This window comes from Polypterus senegalus, unplaced genomic scaffold (genome assembly GCF_016835505.1).
Source record: "Polypterus senegalus isolate Bchr_013 unplaced genomic scaffold, ASM1683550v1 scaffold_3906, whole genome shotgun sequence".
NCBI classification, from domain to species: Eukaryota; Metazoa; Chordata; class Cladistia; order Polypteriformes; family Polypteridae; genus Polypterus; species Polypterus senegalus.
Window position 1 is genome coordinate 6,338 of NW_024382243.1, and position 16,321 is coordinate 22,658.

General features: G+C 42.6%; 1 long non-coding RNA gene across 1 annotated transcript; it reads right to left on the reverse strand.

The window, feature by feature from the left end:
• Positions 1-266: 266 nt before the first annotated feature.
• On the reverse strand, positions 267-14,793 carry LOC120521023. The gene is made up of 4 exons (XR_005631963.1): positions 14,450-14,793; positions 12,593-12,766; positions 2,527-2,701; positions 267-695 (listed from the first exon to the last, which is right to left on the reverse strand). It is a non-coding gene; the product is annotated as an uncharacterized LOC120521023 (long non-coding RNA).
• Positions 14,794-16,321: the final 1,528 nt, after the last annotated feature.

Below are 16,321 nucleotides of genomic sequence, written 5' to 3' on the forward strand. Positions count from 1 at the left end.
TTGTCCCCTCTGTCCCCCTGCGGTCACTTCCTGTCTGTCTCTCTAGTGCTCCGTCTCTCTTCATTTCTCTTCTTCTCCTCCTCACTCTCATGTCTTCTCTCATTTCGTCTCCTGCTCGTCTCTCATCCTCCATCTTGTTTCTTCCTCTTGTCCACTGATCCCCCCGTCTGCTGCTCTGCTCTTTCTTGTTTGTTCCAAATGACCCTCAGCCCCCAGACTGTCATGTCCCCCTCTCCTCCTGTCCACACTGTCTGCTGTCCTGATCCCCCTGTGTCCTTGTCCCCCTGTCTCTGGCTGGACACTCAGCTGCTGTCCATTTCTTCTTCTTCTTGTCCATCTCACACTCCTCCTCCTCCTCATCTTCCTCTGTCTGTCTCTCCTTATCTTTGTTGTCCTTCCTGTCTGTCACCTCAGTCAGCTCCACTTGTCACTGTCACTCTGGTCACTCCATGTGCTGTCATGTGATCAGCCCGCCCATCAATAACACATTCACACCCCCACCCCTCCCCCTCTTTACTCACCACAGTGTCTTTAATTTACAGTTGTCACTCCTGAGCCCCTCACTCAGCTGACGAGCCCCTGAATCTCCCAGGTTGTTGTTGCTCAGGTCCAGTACAGTCAGCCGTGAGTTTGGAGACGAGAGGACCGAGGAGAGAGCTGAGCAGCAGGCCGAGGTGAGACCACAAGAGTCCAACCTGTGGAGAAGAAGAGAGACGAGTGAGGACAGACAGACAGACAGAAGGACACACAGCACAAGGGCTCAATGACTGCGCCGTCTTCACTGAAATGCACTTTGACCCTGAGACCACCGCTGTCCTTATAAGGTAAGGCGCTATATACCTGACAGCGTCTTCTGCCTTCCTGCCACACTGACTGGTGACAAGTCACTCAAAGTGACATGTGGACACAATGTGAAGGACATGAGGCTGACAGTGTCCTGCACTCGAGGGTCCAGACAGACTTGTCAAAGCCGATGACAGCGGAGGGACCACCTTGGATTTGTGTCTGTAACTGAGGACTCAGCACATGGAGGGGCTTTGACTGATTTGCAGGACCCCATCCACAGATTCCTGTTAGACACGCCGGTCACTGCTGGACATCGGAGAGCGACACTCGAGTGTCTGTCATGGTGGGCTCTCCTGATGTCAGACCACTTAGACGATGAGGACACTCTGTCTGTCTATTGTGACAAAGACTGGACTGACTGTGTGATCAGTGACATAATGGACAGGGTGGACAGGACTGACATGTGACACTTCTGACACTCACACGTCACATGCTGACCGGTGCCACTGACCAGCTGACCTCAGTCCACTAAAGGCCTCACTGCTGGTCACCTCAGTTTTCTTATTTCTCTCCTAATTTGTAATAAAGCCAGTGGACGAGCTCTGAATGGACACTCAGCATCCCAAAGTCCAGTCCCCTGGGCACAGAGGTGGTCTGAGTGGACTGTGAAGTGACCCCCATTACTGCTGACCACTGCTGTCCACTCCCAGCTCTCCTCTGACCTGAGCTGCCCATTCAGAGCAAAATGGCAGAGTGACCTGCTAGCATCGCCACCTGCTGGTAGGAGTTAGAAATGACACAAGTGACATCTCAGTGACATCAAACCACACGGAGAATTAAAGAATAAAAAGACAAGAAGAACAGCAGCTGGGCCACCGAAAGAGAAAAGAATCAGAAGATCACAAGAAGAACACGTCAGGGGCTCAGAAAAGGACGAGAATCATCAGGAATTCAGCAGTCCGGACCACCAGGATTAACTCACCTGTGAAGATCAGGAAACAAATCAAAAGAACAACAACACATCCCATAATAAACAGACAGAATATGAGAGAATGTGAAAAGAAAACCAAACAATCGTCTCTTCATAGCTCAGTCCTAAATCACAAGCAAATCCTTTTAGTTCTGAAGACACAAGTGAAGCCCCCCATGGCAGTCTGTTTGAGGGGAGATAGATAGATAGATAGATAGATAGATAATAGGCACTATATAGATAGATAGATAGATAGATAGATAGATAGAGGCACTATATAATCGATAGATAGATAGATAGATAGATAGATAGATGGATGAAAGGCACTATATAATCAATAGATAGAGATGAAAGGCACTATATAAGATAGATAGATAGATAGATAGATAGATGAAAGGCACTAAATAACGATAGATAGATAGATAGATAGATAGATAGATAGATAGATAGATAGATAGATGAAAGGCACTATATAATCGATAGATAGATAGATAGATAGATAGATAGATAGATCAGATAGATAGATAGATAGATAGATAGATAGATAGACAGATAGATGTATGAAAGGCACTTTATAATCAATAGATAGATAGATAGATAGATGGATAGATAGATAGATAGATAGATTCTTATCTTTGTTGTCCCTCCTATCTGTCACCTCAGTCAGCTCCACTTGTCACTGTCACTCTGGTCACTCCATATGATGTCATGTGATCAGCCCGCCCATCAATAACACATTCACACCCCCACCCCTCCCCCTCTTTACTCACCCCAGTGTCTTTAATTTACAGTTGTCACTCCTGAGCCCCTCACTCAGCTGACGAGCCCCTGAATCTCCCAGGTTGTTGTTGCTCAGCCACCAGTTCAGTCAGCCGTGAGTTTGGAGACGAGAGGACCGAGGAGAGAGCTGAGCAGCAGGCCGAGGTGAGACCACAAGAGTCCAACCTGTGAAGAAGAAGAGAGACGAGTGAGGACAGACAGACAGACAGAAGGACACACAGCACAAGGGCTCAATGACTGCGCCGTCTTCACTGAAATGCACTTTGACCCTGAGACCACCGCAGTCCTTATAAGGTAAGGCGCTATATATCTGACAGCGTCTTCTGCCTTCCTGACACACTCACTGGTGACACGTCATTCAAAGTGACCTGTGGACACAATGTGAAGGACATGAGGCTGACAGTGTCCTGCACTCGAGGGTCCAGACAGACTTGTCAAAGCCGATGACAGTGGAGGGACCACCTTGGATTTGTGTCTGTAACTGAGGACTCAGCACATGGAGGGGCTTTGACTGATTTGCAGGACCCCATCCACAGATTCCTGTTAGACACGCCGGTCACTGCTGGACATCGGAGAGCACGACACTCGAGTGTCTGTCATGGTGGGCTCTCCTGATGTCAGACCACTTAGACGATGAGGACACTCTGTCTGTCTATTGTGACAAAGACTGGACTGACTGTGTGATCAGTGACATAATGGACAGGGTGGACAGGACTGACATGTGACACTTCTGACACTCACACGTCACATGCTGACCGGTGCCACTGACCAGCTGACCTCAGTCCACTAAAGGCCTCACTGCTGGTCACCTCAGTTTTCTTATTTCTCTCCTAATTTGTAATAAAGCCAGTGGACGAGCTCTGAATGGACACTCAGCATCCCAAAGTCCAGTCCCCTGGGCACAGAGGTGGTCTGAGTGGACTGTGAAGTGACCCCCAGTACTGCTGTCCACTGCTGTCCACTCCCAGCCCTCCTCCGACCTGAGCTGCCCATTCAGAGCAAAATGGCAGAGTGACCTGCTAGCATCGCCACCTGCTGGTAGGAGTTAGAAATGACACAAGTGACATCTCAGTGACATCAAACCACACGGAGAATTAAAGAAGAAAAAGACAAGAAGAACATCAGCTGGGCCACTGAAAGAGAAAAGAATCAGAAGATCACAAGAAGAACACGTCAGGGGCTCAGAAAAGGACGAGAATCATCAGGAATTCAGCAGTCAGGACCACCAGGATTAACTCACCTGTGAAGATCAGGAAACAAATCAAAAGAACAACAACACATCCCATAATAAACAGACAGAATATGAGAGAATGTGAAAGAAAACCAAACAATCGTCTCTTCATAGCTCAGTCCTAAATCACAAGAAAATCCTTTTAGTTCTGAAGACACAAGTGAAGCCCCCATGGCAGTCTGTTTGATAGATAGATAGATAGATAGATAGATAGATAGATAGATAGATAGATAGATAGATAGATAGATAGATAGATAGATAGATAGATAGATAGATGAAAGGCACTATATATAGATAGATAGATAAGGCAATATATAATTACAATAGAGAGATAGATAGATAGATAGATAGATAGATAGATAGATAGATAGATAGATAGATAGATAGATAGATAGATAGATGAAAGGCACTATATTCACATACACAAAGCACATTATTCACGCACCACATTTCCTTAAACTTTGCTAAATTATTTGTGGACTTATAAAAATTTAAATCCACTAATATCCTACTTTCACATACTTTTCTAAAAAATACAACAACATTTTCATTTCCACTCCCAGTAATCTTGTTTTTACGGGTCTTCCATATTGACAGTTTTGCTTGCCCGATAATAAAATTAATTAAGTTCATATTTTCTCTGGTGTGTTTAGTAATTTTAACCCCAAACACAAACACCGTGCCATTATACGGGACCCCCAGCCCTTCTACTATTCTTTCAATTTCACTAAAAAAGGTCTGGAGCCTCTCACAATACATAAATGCATGAAAGACACTTTCCCTCAGACCACAAAAAGGGCAGCAATCCGAGACCCCCGGACATATAATCGATAAGAAGGAGTTCACCGCTAGTATCCCATGTACCAACCTCCACTGCAGGTCTCCCACCCTACTGGCCAATGGCGGCTTGTACAACGACCTCCATGCGGGGTTCAGTCCTTGAGGGGCTCCAAGCTTGTCTCTCCATGGTGTGTCGTGTCTTGTGTCCTCAGCTGCTCCAGGTTGTTCACCTTCACACAAATCCTGTACAGCTGTTTCCCCGGCACTGTAGGTAGAGATAACGCCTCTAGAGAACTTAAGGCTAAAACATTAGTCTCACCATCCCTCAGTTCAACAGCCGGAGACACAGTAAGCGTTGGAAAAGGTGTTTCGTCAGTTGGCTTCAATTGTGATGAGAAAATTCTGTGCAGGAGTGTCATGGATTCCCTGTCCATTGATGATTGTACCTGCCACAGAAACTTCTCCATTAGGCGGACTGAGTGTACCCCTGTCTCCACTGCTACCACTTGTGCACTTTTCCAAGTGTAATTTTCCCAGTCAATTATGTCCTTTATCGTGGCTATTCCATGTATTATGAAATGATTAATAAAGTTTTCAGAAAGTCCTGTAGCAGTGCCAACAGCAGGATTGTAGAACAGCGGTTCATCAAGGACCCAAAATGTGGAGAGGTCATCACAGTCCTTTTTTATCGACAGCAGTTGCCACGCTGCTAGAAGGCTTTTATAAAACTCTGGCACCTGTAAAGTCTTGATCTTATCTAAGTGGCACAGCAGTAAACTTTTCCCAAGTCCCATATGCCTGGCTTGTTTAAAGAAGAGTACGGCTAAGTTCATCCACTGGCTCTGCTCGACAGGATACAGCAGTTTTGAATGGTCTGAAGGCGGAAAGCAGCAATCCTGCTGGTAATGTCAATAAGTCCTTGTCCGCCTTCATCCAATGGTAAAAATAGAACGCCCTTCTGTATCCAATGGGTACCAGTCCAAAAAAAATCCATGATCGCCTTCTGTATCTGCTGAACAAGCAAAGGTGGAGGTTGTAGACAAATACACTTATGCCACAGGCTGGAGGTCACCAGGTTATTAATGACCAGCATCCGTCCTCTATAGGATAACTGAGGGAGTATCCACTTCCACTTGGCAAGCCGAGCTGTAACCTTGTCCAACAGACCCTCCCAGTTCTTTTGGATGTAGTGGTCATCTCCGAGATGGACTCCCAGGTACAGGAAGCCTCCAGTTGTCCACTGCAGACCCCCCTTCAGTCGAGGAGGACTACATCCTTTCCAGTTCCCCACCAGCACTGCACTACTTTTGTTCCAATTCACTTTAGCCGAAGATGCTTTGCTGTAATTCCTCAGACAATCAGTTAATTTGTCCAAATCCTTCTGGCTTGTGATGACCACAGCAAGATCATCTGCATAAGCAGTGACTTTCACAGGGTCCATGTTGCAGTTGGGGATGGAGAGACCAGTCAGCACCTTCCTCAGGTGCACCAGGAAAGGCTCCAGCGCCAGAGCATATAACATGCCGGACAAAGAACAGCCCTGTCTGACTCCTCTTCTGACACTGAAAGGTGCACACAAGCCACCATTGACCTTTATGATACCAGAAATGTCACTATAAAGTAAGCGAATATGTTTAATAAAAGACCCCCCAAACCCAAACGCCTTCATGGCATTCCATAAAATGAGTGACTGACCCTGTCAAAAGCCTTTTTCCTGGTCAAGAAAAATAAGACCAGTCTGAAAACCAAACAGTTCTGCAGCAGCCAAAATGTCCCGAATTAAAAAAATGTTATTAAAGATGGACCTGCCAGCCACGCAGTAATTCTGATCAGGATGCACCACTCTCCCTAAAACTTGGACCATCCTGTTGGCTAAGGCTTTAGAGAGAACTTTATAATCAGCGATAAGAGAGACACAGGCCGCCAGTTCTTAATGAGACACAAGTCTCCCCCTTCTTGCAGCAGCGTGATCACGGCTCTCGGCAGCTCTGCGGTAACAAGCCAGTTTTAAAACTCCATCGGAACACTTCCAATAAGTCCAGGCCGATGACATCCCAGAACTCTTTATAAAACTCCACTGGTATTCCATCGATTCCCGGGACCTTCCCTGTTTTCAGCTGTCCCAGGGCTGTGGTGAGTTCTGCAAAGGTCACCTCTCTATTTAGCTGTGCCACATCTGCATTGGGCAGCTGCGGTAAGTCCTGCAAAAAGGCCTGTTGGTCTTCACTGCCACCATCTCCATCTGCAGCAAACAGAAGTTCATAAAATTAGCGGACCACCTGCCTTATTTCACTGGGCTCTTGTGTCTCACTGCCATCGGGTGTTCTTATGCAATGTAAGATTTTACTCTGCGAGTTTTTTTTCTCTAAACCAAAAAAATATTGAGTTGGTGCATCCATCTCAGTCAGTCGTTGAAAGCGGGCCCTCACTAAAGCCCCCTGAGCTCTGGTCTCAAGCAGGTGAGCCAACCCCAGTTTAGCAGAAGTCAGGCTCGCCTGAAGCTGCTCATTTGGACCCTTCTCTAGAAGCTGTTGAAATTCAGCTATTTTAATTTCTAAAGCTGCCATTTCTGACCGCAATACTGGGTGACATTTCTGGTATACTCCTGACACAAGGCCCGGATGTGACTCTTCCCAACCTCCCACCACTGTTGTAAGCTGGTGAACTCCTTCTTCATATCCTTCCAGCCTCCCCAGAAATGAACAAATAACTCTTTAAAGTTTTGATCCTTAAGGAGGAGTGTGTTAAAATGCCAGTATGGACTACGGGGTCTGTAAGTGTTACAAATAAGTGTACAACACACCAAACTGTGATCAGAGAATCCAGTAGGCACAATAGAGCACACCTTAAATAAACCTAACAGGTGCTTAAAACTATAAAAATGATCGAGTCTTGCCATTGAGATCGTGTTTCCACTCGTCCTCCCCCAGGTGTATTGCTGACAGGCCCCATTTTTAGCCCTCCATACATCTTCCAGCCCAATGTCCTTAATTATTTTACCTAAAGCTCGTGCTGAGCGAGGTGCAGTTCCAACCCATTATTTCTGTCCATTCTGGTATCAAGTGTACAATTAAAATCCCCTCCTAACACCACCACTTCTTCAGGGTCACACTTGGATAAAAGATCTCCTAACTTGTTAAAGAAGTGGAGCCTCTCCTCACCCTCATTCGGGGCGTACACATTAATGAAAGTGACGACACTGCCTTGAAGTTTCACCGTCACTTTCAGGAGTCGCCTTTCACCAGCTCATCAGTGCTGCAAACTTCTACTTGAAGTCCTCCAAGAAATAAAATGGCCACTCCAGCACTAACATTTGTCCCATTACTAAATAAAATGTCCCCCTTCCAATCTCTGCTCCACTCCCACTGATTTTGCTCATCAATGTGGGTTTCTTGTAGAAAGGTGACATTCAAGTCTTTTTGTCTGATAAAATCAAACAATGCGACCCTCTTATCTGGACTTCTCCCACCGTTAATATTTAGGGTTCCTATGTGTACACTTGCCATGGTAACAGAATAGATAGATGAACACACAATCAAACACAGGGACCACCACAAAGACTGTGGAGTAGATTTAACAGGGGGCTTAGCCATTAGGTGGTGTTTAGATTGGACTGTTTTCTCAGTTTACTTGTTAAATTCTTTAGCCTCACTAGTTCTTTAACATCAAACATTGCGGAGGCTGCTTTGTCTCGTCGCAACCCGCGGACAGACGATATAAAGAGGTCAATGTCAGGGAAAAATTCGGCCACATCCACCCCCTTTTTTCCGGCGGTATTCACCAAAAACTCTTTCACACTTTGAGCGCTGTAACCCCCCCTGGCTTTTAACTCTGGGGGCTCCGAGGCAGCAGACCCATCGGAGATATTACCGTCGTCGTTTTCTTCCCCGACACTCCCCGCATTTGAGACGTTATCGGCCGTCTCCGCGAAGACGGGAAAATCCTCCTGACAAGGACCATAGGCGGGATCCTCTCCAACGACCCCCGAGCCCTGACTTAAAACAATTTTCTTTCGTGCCCGATCTTCTCTTTCTCCTTGCCTTTTCTGAGCAGGACGTTTAAATTCACTTTTTTCCTCTGTCTCGTTGCTGCCTCCCTCATCCATATCAATTTCTCCCCACACACTTTCTGCTGCAGTCGCTGTTTGATCTACTGTTTCACTACCGCCTTCATTCGGCTCATCTCTGGGAGGCACTTGATTCTCCTGCCCTTCAGCTCTAGTAGCATTTTTATTCTTATCACCTTGCGCCTCTGCGCCATCAGCCACAATTTCGTGATCTTCCACTTTCTGCCCCTCTATTTCTGTATTTGTACGGCTAGTTTTCTTGTTCCCGTGGTGTTTCTCAGGACACTGTTTAATTAAATGTGCTTCACTCCCGCACCCAAAACATTTCATTTCGTTAGAAGTGACGAAAATCACATAATCGAAACCGTCCACTCTAAACTTCATTGCCACATTTAATTCGTCATCCATTCTATTTAAAACCATAAAAACTTGTCTCCTAAATGACAAGACATGTTTTAAATCAGGCGATTTACAACCTAAAGGAATGTGCCGAATTTTCGATACCAGACGCCCATGCCGCTCCAACTCTTTCGCTATAGTTTCATTTTTGAGAAAAGGCGGCGCATTTGAAATTGTTACTCTACGGGACGGGACGGCTAAAGGGAAACCTGTACAAAGGAGCCATTAATAACCACCCCCTTCTCAACCACTGTCGGAACTAAATCCACAGAGCTCAAAAAAACCACGATATTCCCGCTCATTCGTGAAGCTGACTTAATATTGTCACATCCGACCACTTCGCCTACCGCCAAAACCCCCGCCTCTAAAGGAACAAACTCCTCCGATATAAGTTTAATCCCATGGCGGCGGCTCAAACGCTCAAGATTAGCAGCCATTGCGGCTGCCGTGGCCTAAGCCACTCAGTACAAAAACAAGTGTAGCTGTTTTCACCAAAGAACAGATAGAAATAAGAAACTAGAAAATTAGAAAATTAGAAGAAAAAAGAATCACCACACTCACCTCAGCGTCCACCACCAGTTCCACTCGCTCACACTCGAGACAACCACCCAGCATGCACAGCGACAGCAAGAACAGGAAGGAGATAGATAGATAGATAGATAGTGAATGGTACTATGTACTAGATAGATAGATAGATGGATGGATGAAAGGCACTATATAATAGATAGATAGATAGATAGATAGATAGATAGATAGATAGATGAAAGGCACTATATAATCGATAGATAGATAGATAGATAGATGAAAGGCACTATATAATGATAGATAGATAGATAGATAGATAGATAGATGAAAGTCATTATATAATTGATAGCTGGATAGATAGATAGATAGATAGATAGATAGATAGATAGATGAAAGGCACTATATGATTAAAATACAGATAGATAGATAGATAGATAGATAGATAGATAAATGAAAGGCACTATATAATCGATAGATAGATAGATAGATAGATAGATAGATGAATGAAAGGAACTATATATTTGAAATATAGATAGATGAATGAAAGGCACTATATAATCGATAGATAGATAGATAGATAGATAGATAGATAGATAGATGAAAGGCACTATATAATTGATACATAGATAGATAGATAGATAGATAGATGAAAGGCACTATATAATCGATAGATAGATAGATAGATAGATAGATGAATGAAAGGAACTATATGATCGATAGATAGATGAAAGGCACTATATAATCGATAGATAGATAGATAGATAGATAGATAGATGAAAGGCACTATATAATCGATAGATAGATAGATAGATAGATAGATAGATAGATAGATAGATAGATAGATAGATAGATAGATAGATGAATGAAAGGCACTATATAATCAATAGATAGATAGATAGATAGATAGATAGATGAAAGGCACTATATAATCAATAGATAGATAGATAGATAGATAGATGAATGAAAGGAACTATATGATCGATAGATAGATAGATAGATAGATAGATAGATAGATAGATAGATAGATAGATAAATGAAAGGCACTATATAATCGATAGATAGATAGATAGATAGATAGATAGATAGATAGATAGATAGATAGATGAAAGGCACTATATAATCGATAGATAGATAGAGATAGATAGATAGATAGATAGATAGATAGATAGATAGATAGATAGATGAAAGGCACTATATAATTGATACATAGATAGATAGATAGATAGATAGATAGATAGATAGATAGATAGATAGATAGATAGATAAATGAAAGGCACTATATAATCGATAGATAGATAGATAGATAGATAGATAGATAGATAGATAGATAGATAGATAGATAGATGAAAGGCACTATATAATCAATAGATAGATAGATAGATAGATAGATAGATAGATAGATAGATGAAAGGCACTATATAATTGATACATAGATAGATAGATAGATAGATAGATAGATAGATAGATAGATAGATAGATGAATGAAAGGAACTATATGATCGATAGATAGATAGATAGATAGATAGATAGATAGATAGATAGATAGATGAATGAAAGGCACTATATAATAGATAGATAGATAGATAGATAGATAGATAAATGAAAGGCACTATATAATCGATAGAGAGATAGATAGATAGATAGATAGATAGATAGATAGATGAAAGGCACTATATAATCGATAGATAGATAGATAGATAGATAGATAGATAGATAGATGAAAGGCACTATATAATTGATACATAGATAGATAGATAGATAGATAGATAGATAGATAGATAGATAGATGAATGAAAGGCACTATATAATCAATAGATAGATAGATAGATAGATAGATAGATGAAAGGCACTAGATAATTAAAAGATAGATAGATAGATAGATAGATAGATAGATAGATGAAAGGCACTATATAATCGATAGCTGGATAGATAGATAGATAGATAGATAGATAGATAGATAGATAGATAGATAAATGAAAGGCACTATATAATCAATAGATAGATAGATAGATAGATAGATAGATAGATAGATAGATGAAAGGCACTATATAATCGATAGATAGATAGATAGATAGATAGATAGATAGATATGAAAGGCACTATTCGATAGATAGATAGATAGATAGATAGAAAGATAGATAGATAGATAGATAGATAGATGAATGAAAGGCACTATATAATAGATAGATAGATAGATAGATAGATGAAAGGCACTATTTAATCGATAGATAGATAGATAGATAGATAGATAGATAGATAGATAGATAGATAGATAGATAGATAAATGAAAGGCACTATATAATCGATAGATAGATAGATAGATAGATAGATAGATAGATAGATAGATAGATAGATAGATGAAAGGCACTATATAATTGATACATAGATAGATAGATAGATAGATAGATAGATAGATAGATAGATAGATAGAGATAGATAGATAGATGATAGGCACTATATAATTGATACATAGATAGATAGATAGATAGATAGATAGATAGATAGATAGATAGATAGATGAATGAAAGGAACTATATATTTGAAATATAGATAGATGAATGAAAGGCACTATATAATCGATAGATAGATAGATAGATAGATAGATAGATAGATAGATAGATAGATAGATAGATAGATAGATAAATGAAAGGCACTATATAATCGATAGAGATTGATTGATGGATGAAAGGCACTATATAATCGATAGATAGATAGATAGATAGATAGATAGATAGATAGATAGATAGATAAATGAAAGGCACTATATAATCGATAGATAGATAGATAGATAGATAGATAGATAGATAGATAGATAGATAGATAGATGAATGAAAGGCACTATATAATCAATAGATAGATAGATAGATAGATAGATAGATAGATAGATAGATAGATAGATAGATAGATAGATTCTTATCTTTGTTGTCCTGCCTGTCTGTCACCTCAGTCACCTCCACTTGTCACTGTCACTCTGGTCACTCCATATGATATCATGTGATCAGCCCGCCCATCAATAACACATTCACACACCCCACCCCTCCCCCTCTTTACTCACCACAGTGTCTCTAATTTACAGTTGTCACTCCTGAGCCCCTCACTCAGCTGACGAGCCCCTGAATCTCCCAGGTTGTTGTTGCTCAGGTCCAGTTCAGTCAGCCGTGAGTTTGGAGACGAGAGGACCGAGGAGAGAGCTGAGCAGCAGACCGAGGTGAGACCACAAGAGTCAAACCTGTGAAGAAAGAAGAAAGACGAGTGAGGACAGACAGACAGACAGAAGGACACACAGCACAAGGGCTCAATGACTGAGCCGTCTTCACTGAAATGCACTTTGACCCCGAGACCACCGCTGTCCTTAAAAGGTAAGGCTATATACCTGACAGCGTCTTCTGCCTTCCTGCCACACTGACTGGTGACAAGTCACTCAAAGTGACACATGGACACAATGTGAAGGACATGAGGCTGACAGTGTCCTGCACTCGGGGGTCCAGACAGACTTGTCAAAGCTGATGACAGTGGAGGGACCACCTTGGATTTGTGCCTAACTGAGGACTCAGCACATGGAGGGGCTTTGACTGATTTGCAGAACCCCATCCATTGATTTCTGTCAGACACGCCGGTCACTGCTGGACATCGGAGAGCACGACACTCGAGTGTCTGTCATGGTGGGCTCTCCTGATGTCAGACCACTTAGACGATGAGGACCCTCTGTCTGTCTATGGTGACAAAGACTGGACTGACTGTGTGATCAGTGACATAATGAACAGGGTGGACAGGACTGACAAGTGACACTTCTGACACTCACACGTCACATGCTGACCGGTGCCACTGACCAGCTGACCTCAGTCCACTAAAGGCCTCACTGCTGGTCACCTCAGTTTTCTTATTTCTCTCCTAATTTGTAATAAAGCCAGTGGACGAGCTCTGAATGGACACTCAGCATCCCAAAGTCCAGTCCCCTGGGCACAGAGGTGGTCTGAGTGGACTGTGAAGTGACCCCCATTACTGCTGACCTCTGCTGTCCACTCCCAGCCCTCCTCTGACCTGAGCTGCCCATTCAGAGCAAAATGGCAGAGTGACCTGCTAGCATCTCCACCTGCTGGTAGGAGTTAGAAATGACACAAGTGACATCTCAGTGACATCAAACCACACGGAGAATTAAAGAAGAAAAAGACAAGAAGAACAGCAGCTGGGCCACGAAGAAAGAATCAGAAGATCACAAGAAGAACACGTCAGGGGCTCAGAAAAGGACAAGATTCATCAGGAATTCAGCAGTCAGGACCACCAGGATTAACTCACCTGTGAAGATCAGGAAACAAATCAAAAGAACAACAACACATCCCATAATAAACAGACAGAATATGAGAGAAGGTGAAAAGAAAACCAAACAATCGTCTCTTCATAGCTCAGTCCTAAATCTCAAGCAAATCCTTTTAGTTCTGAAGACACAAGTGAAGCCCCCCATAGCAGTCTGTTTGAGGGGGGATAGATAGATAGATAGATAGATAGATAGATAGATAGATAGATAGATAGATAGATAGATAGATAGATGAAAGGCACTATATAATCAGATAGATAGATAGATAGATAAATGGATGAAAGGCACTATATAATCGATAGATAGATAGATAGATGGATGGATGGATGAAAGGCACTATAAAATTGATAGATAGATAGATAGATAGATAGATAGATAGATAGATAGATAGATAGATAGATAGATAGATAGATGGATGAAAGGCACTATAAAATCGATAGATAGATAGATAGATCCTTATCTTTGTTGTCCTTCCTGTCTGTCACATCAGTCAGCTCCACTTGTCACTGTCACTCAGTTCACATCATGTGATGTCATGTGATCAGCCCGCCTATCAATAACACATTCACACCCCCACCCCTCCCCCTCTTTACTCACCCCAGTATCTTTAATTTACAGTTGTCACTCCTGAGCCCCTCACTCAGCTGACGAGCCCCTGAATCTCCCAGTTTGTTGTCATTCAGGTTCAGTTCAGTCAGCCGTGAGTTTGGAGACGAGAGGACCGAGGAGAGAGCTGAGCAGCAGACCGAGGTGAGACCACAAGACCACAACCTGTGGAGAAGAAGAGAGACGAGTGAGGACAGACAGACAGACAGAAGGACACACAGCACAAGGGCTCAATGACTGCGCCGTCTTCACTGAAATGCACTTTGACCCTGAGACCACCGCTGTCCTTATAAGGTAAGGCGCTATATACCTGGCAGCGTCTTCTGCCTTCCTTCCACACTGACTGGTGACAAGTCATTCAAAGTGACACATGGACACAATGTGAAGGACATGAGGCTGACAGTGTCCTGCACTCGGGGGTCCAGACAGACTTGTCAAAGCTGATTACAGTGGAGGGACCACCTTGGATTTGTGCCTAACTGAGGACTCAGCACATGGAGGGGCTTTGACTGATTTGCAGGACCCCATCCATTGATTTCTGTCAGACATGCCGGTCACTGCTGGACATCAGAGAGCGTGACACTCGAGTGTCTGTCATGGTGGGCTCTCCTGATGTCAGACCACTTAGATGATGAGGACCCTCTGTCTGTCTATGGTGACAAAGACTGGACTGACTGTGTGATCAGTGACATAATGGACAGGGTGGACAGGACTGACATGTGACACTTCTGACACTCACACGTCACATGCTGACGGTGCCACTGACCAGCTGATATCAGTCCACTAAAGGCCTCACTGCTGGTCACCTCAGTTTTCTTATTTCTCTCCTAATTTGTAATAAAGCCAGTGGACGAGCTCTGTATGGACACTCAGCATCCCAAAGTCCAGTCCCCTGGGCACAGAGGTAGTCTGAGTGGACTGTGAAGTGACCCCCATTACTGCTGACCACTGCTGTCCACTCCCAGCTCTCCTCTGACCTGAGCTGCCCATTCAGAGCAAAATGGCAGAGTGACCTGCTAGCATCTCCACCTGCTGGTAGGAGTTAGAAATGACACAAGTGACATCTCAGTGACGTCAAACCACACGGAGAATTAAAGAAGAAAAAGACAAGAAGAACAGCAGCTGGGCACCGAAAGAAAAGAATCAGAAGATCACAAGAAGAACACGTCAGGGGCTCAGAAAAGGATGAGAATCATCAGGAATTCAGCAGTCCGGACCACCAGGATTAACTGAACTGTGAAGATCAGGAAACAAATCAAAAGAACAACAACACATCCCATAATAAACAGACAGAATATGAGAGAATGTGAAAAGAAAACCAAACAATCGTCTCTTCATAGCTCAGTCCTAAATCACAAGAAAATCCTTTTAGTTCTGAAGAGACAAGTGAAGCCCCCCATGGCAGTCTGTTTGAGGGGATAGATGAATAGATAGATAGATAGATAGATAGATAGATAGATAGATAGATAGATAGATAGATAGATGAAAGGCACTATATAATTGATAGATAGATAGATAGATAGATAGATAGATAGATAGATAGATAGATAGATAGATGAAAGGCACTATATAATTGATAGATAGATAGATAGATAGATAGATAGATAGATAGATAGATAGATAGATAGATATGATAGATAGATAAATGGATGAAAGGCACTATATAATCGATAGATAGATAGATAGATAGATAGATAGATAGATAGATAGATAGATAGACAAATGAAAGGCACTATATAATTGATAGATAGATAGAAGGATGAAAGGCAGTATATAATCGATAGATAGATAGATAGATATATAGATAGATAGATAGATAGATAGATAGATAGATAGATGGATGAAAGGCACTATATAATTGAT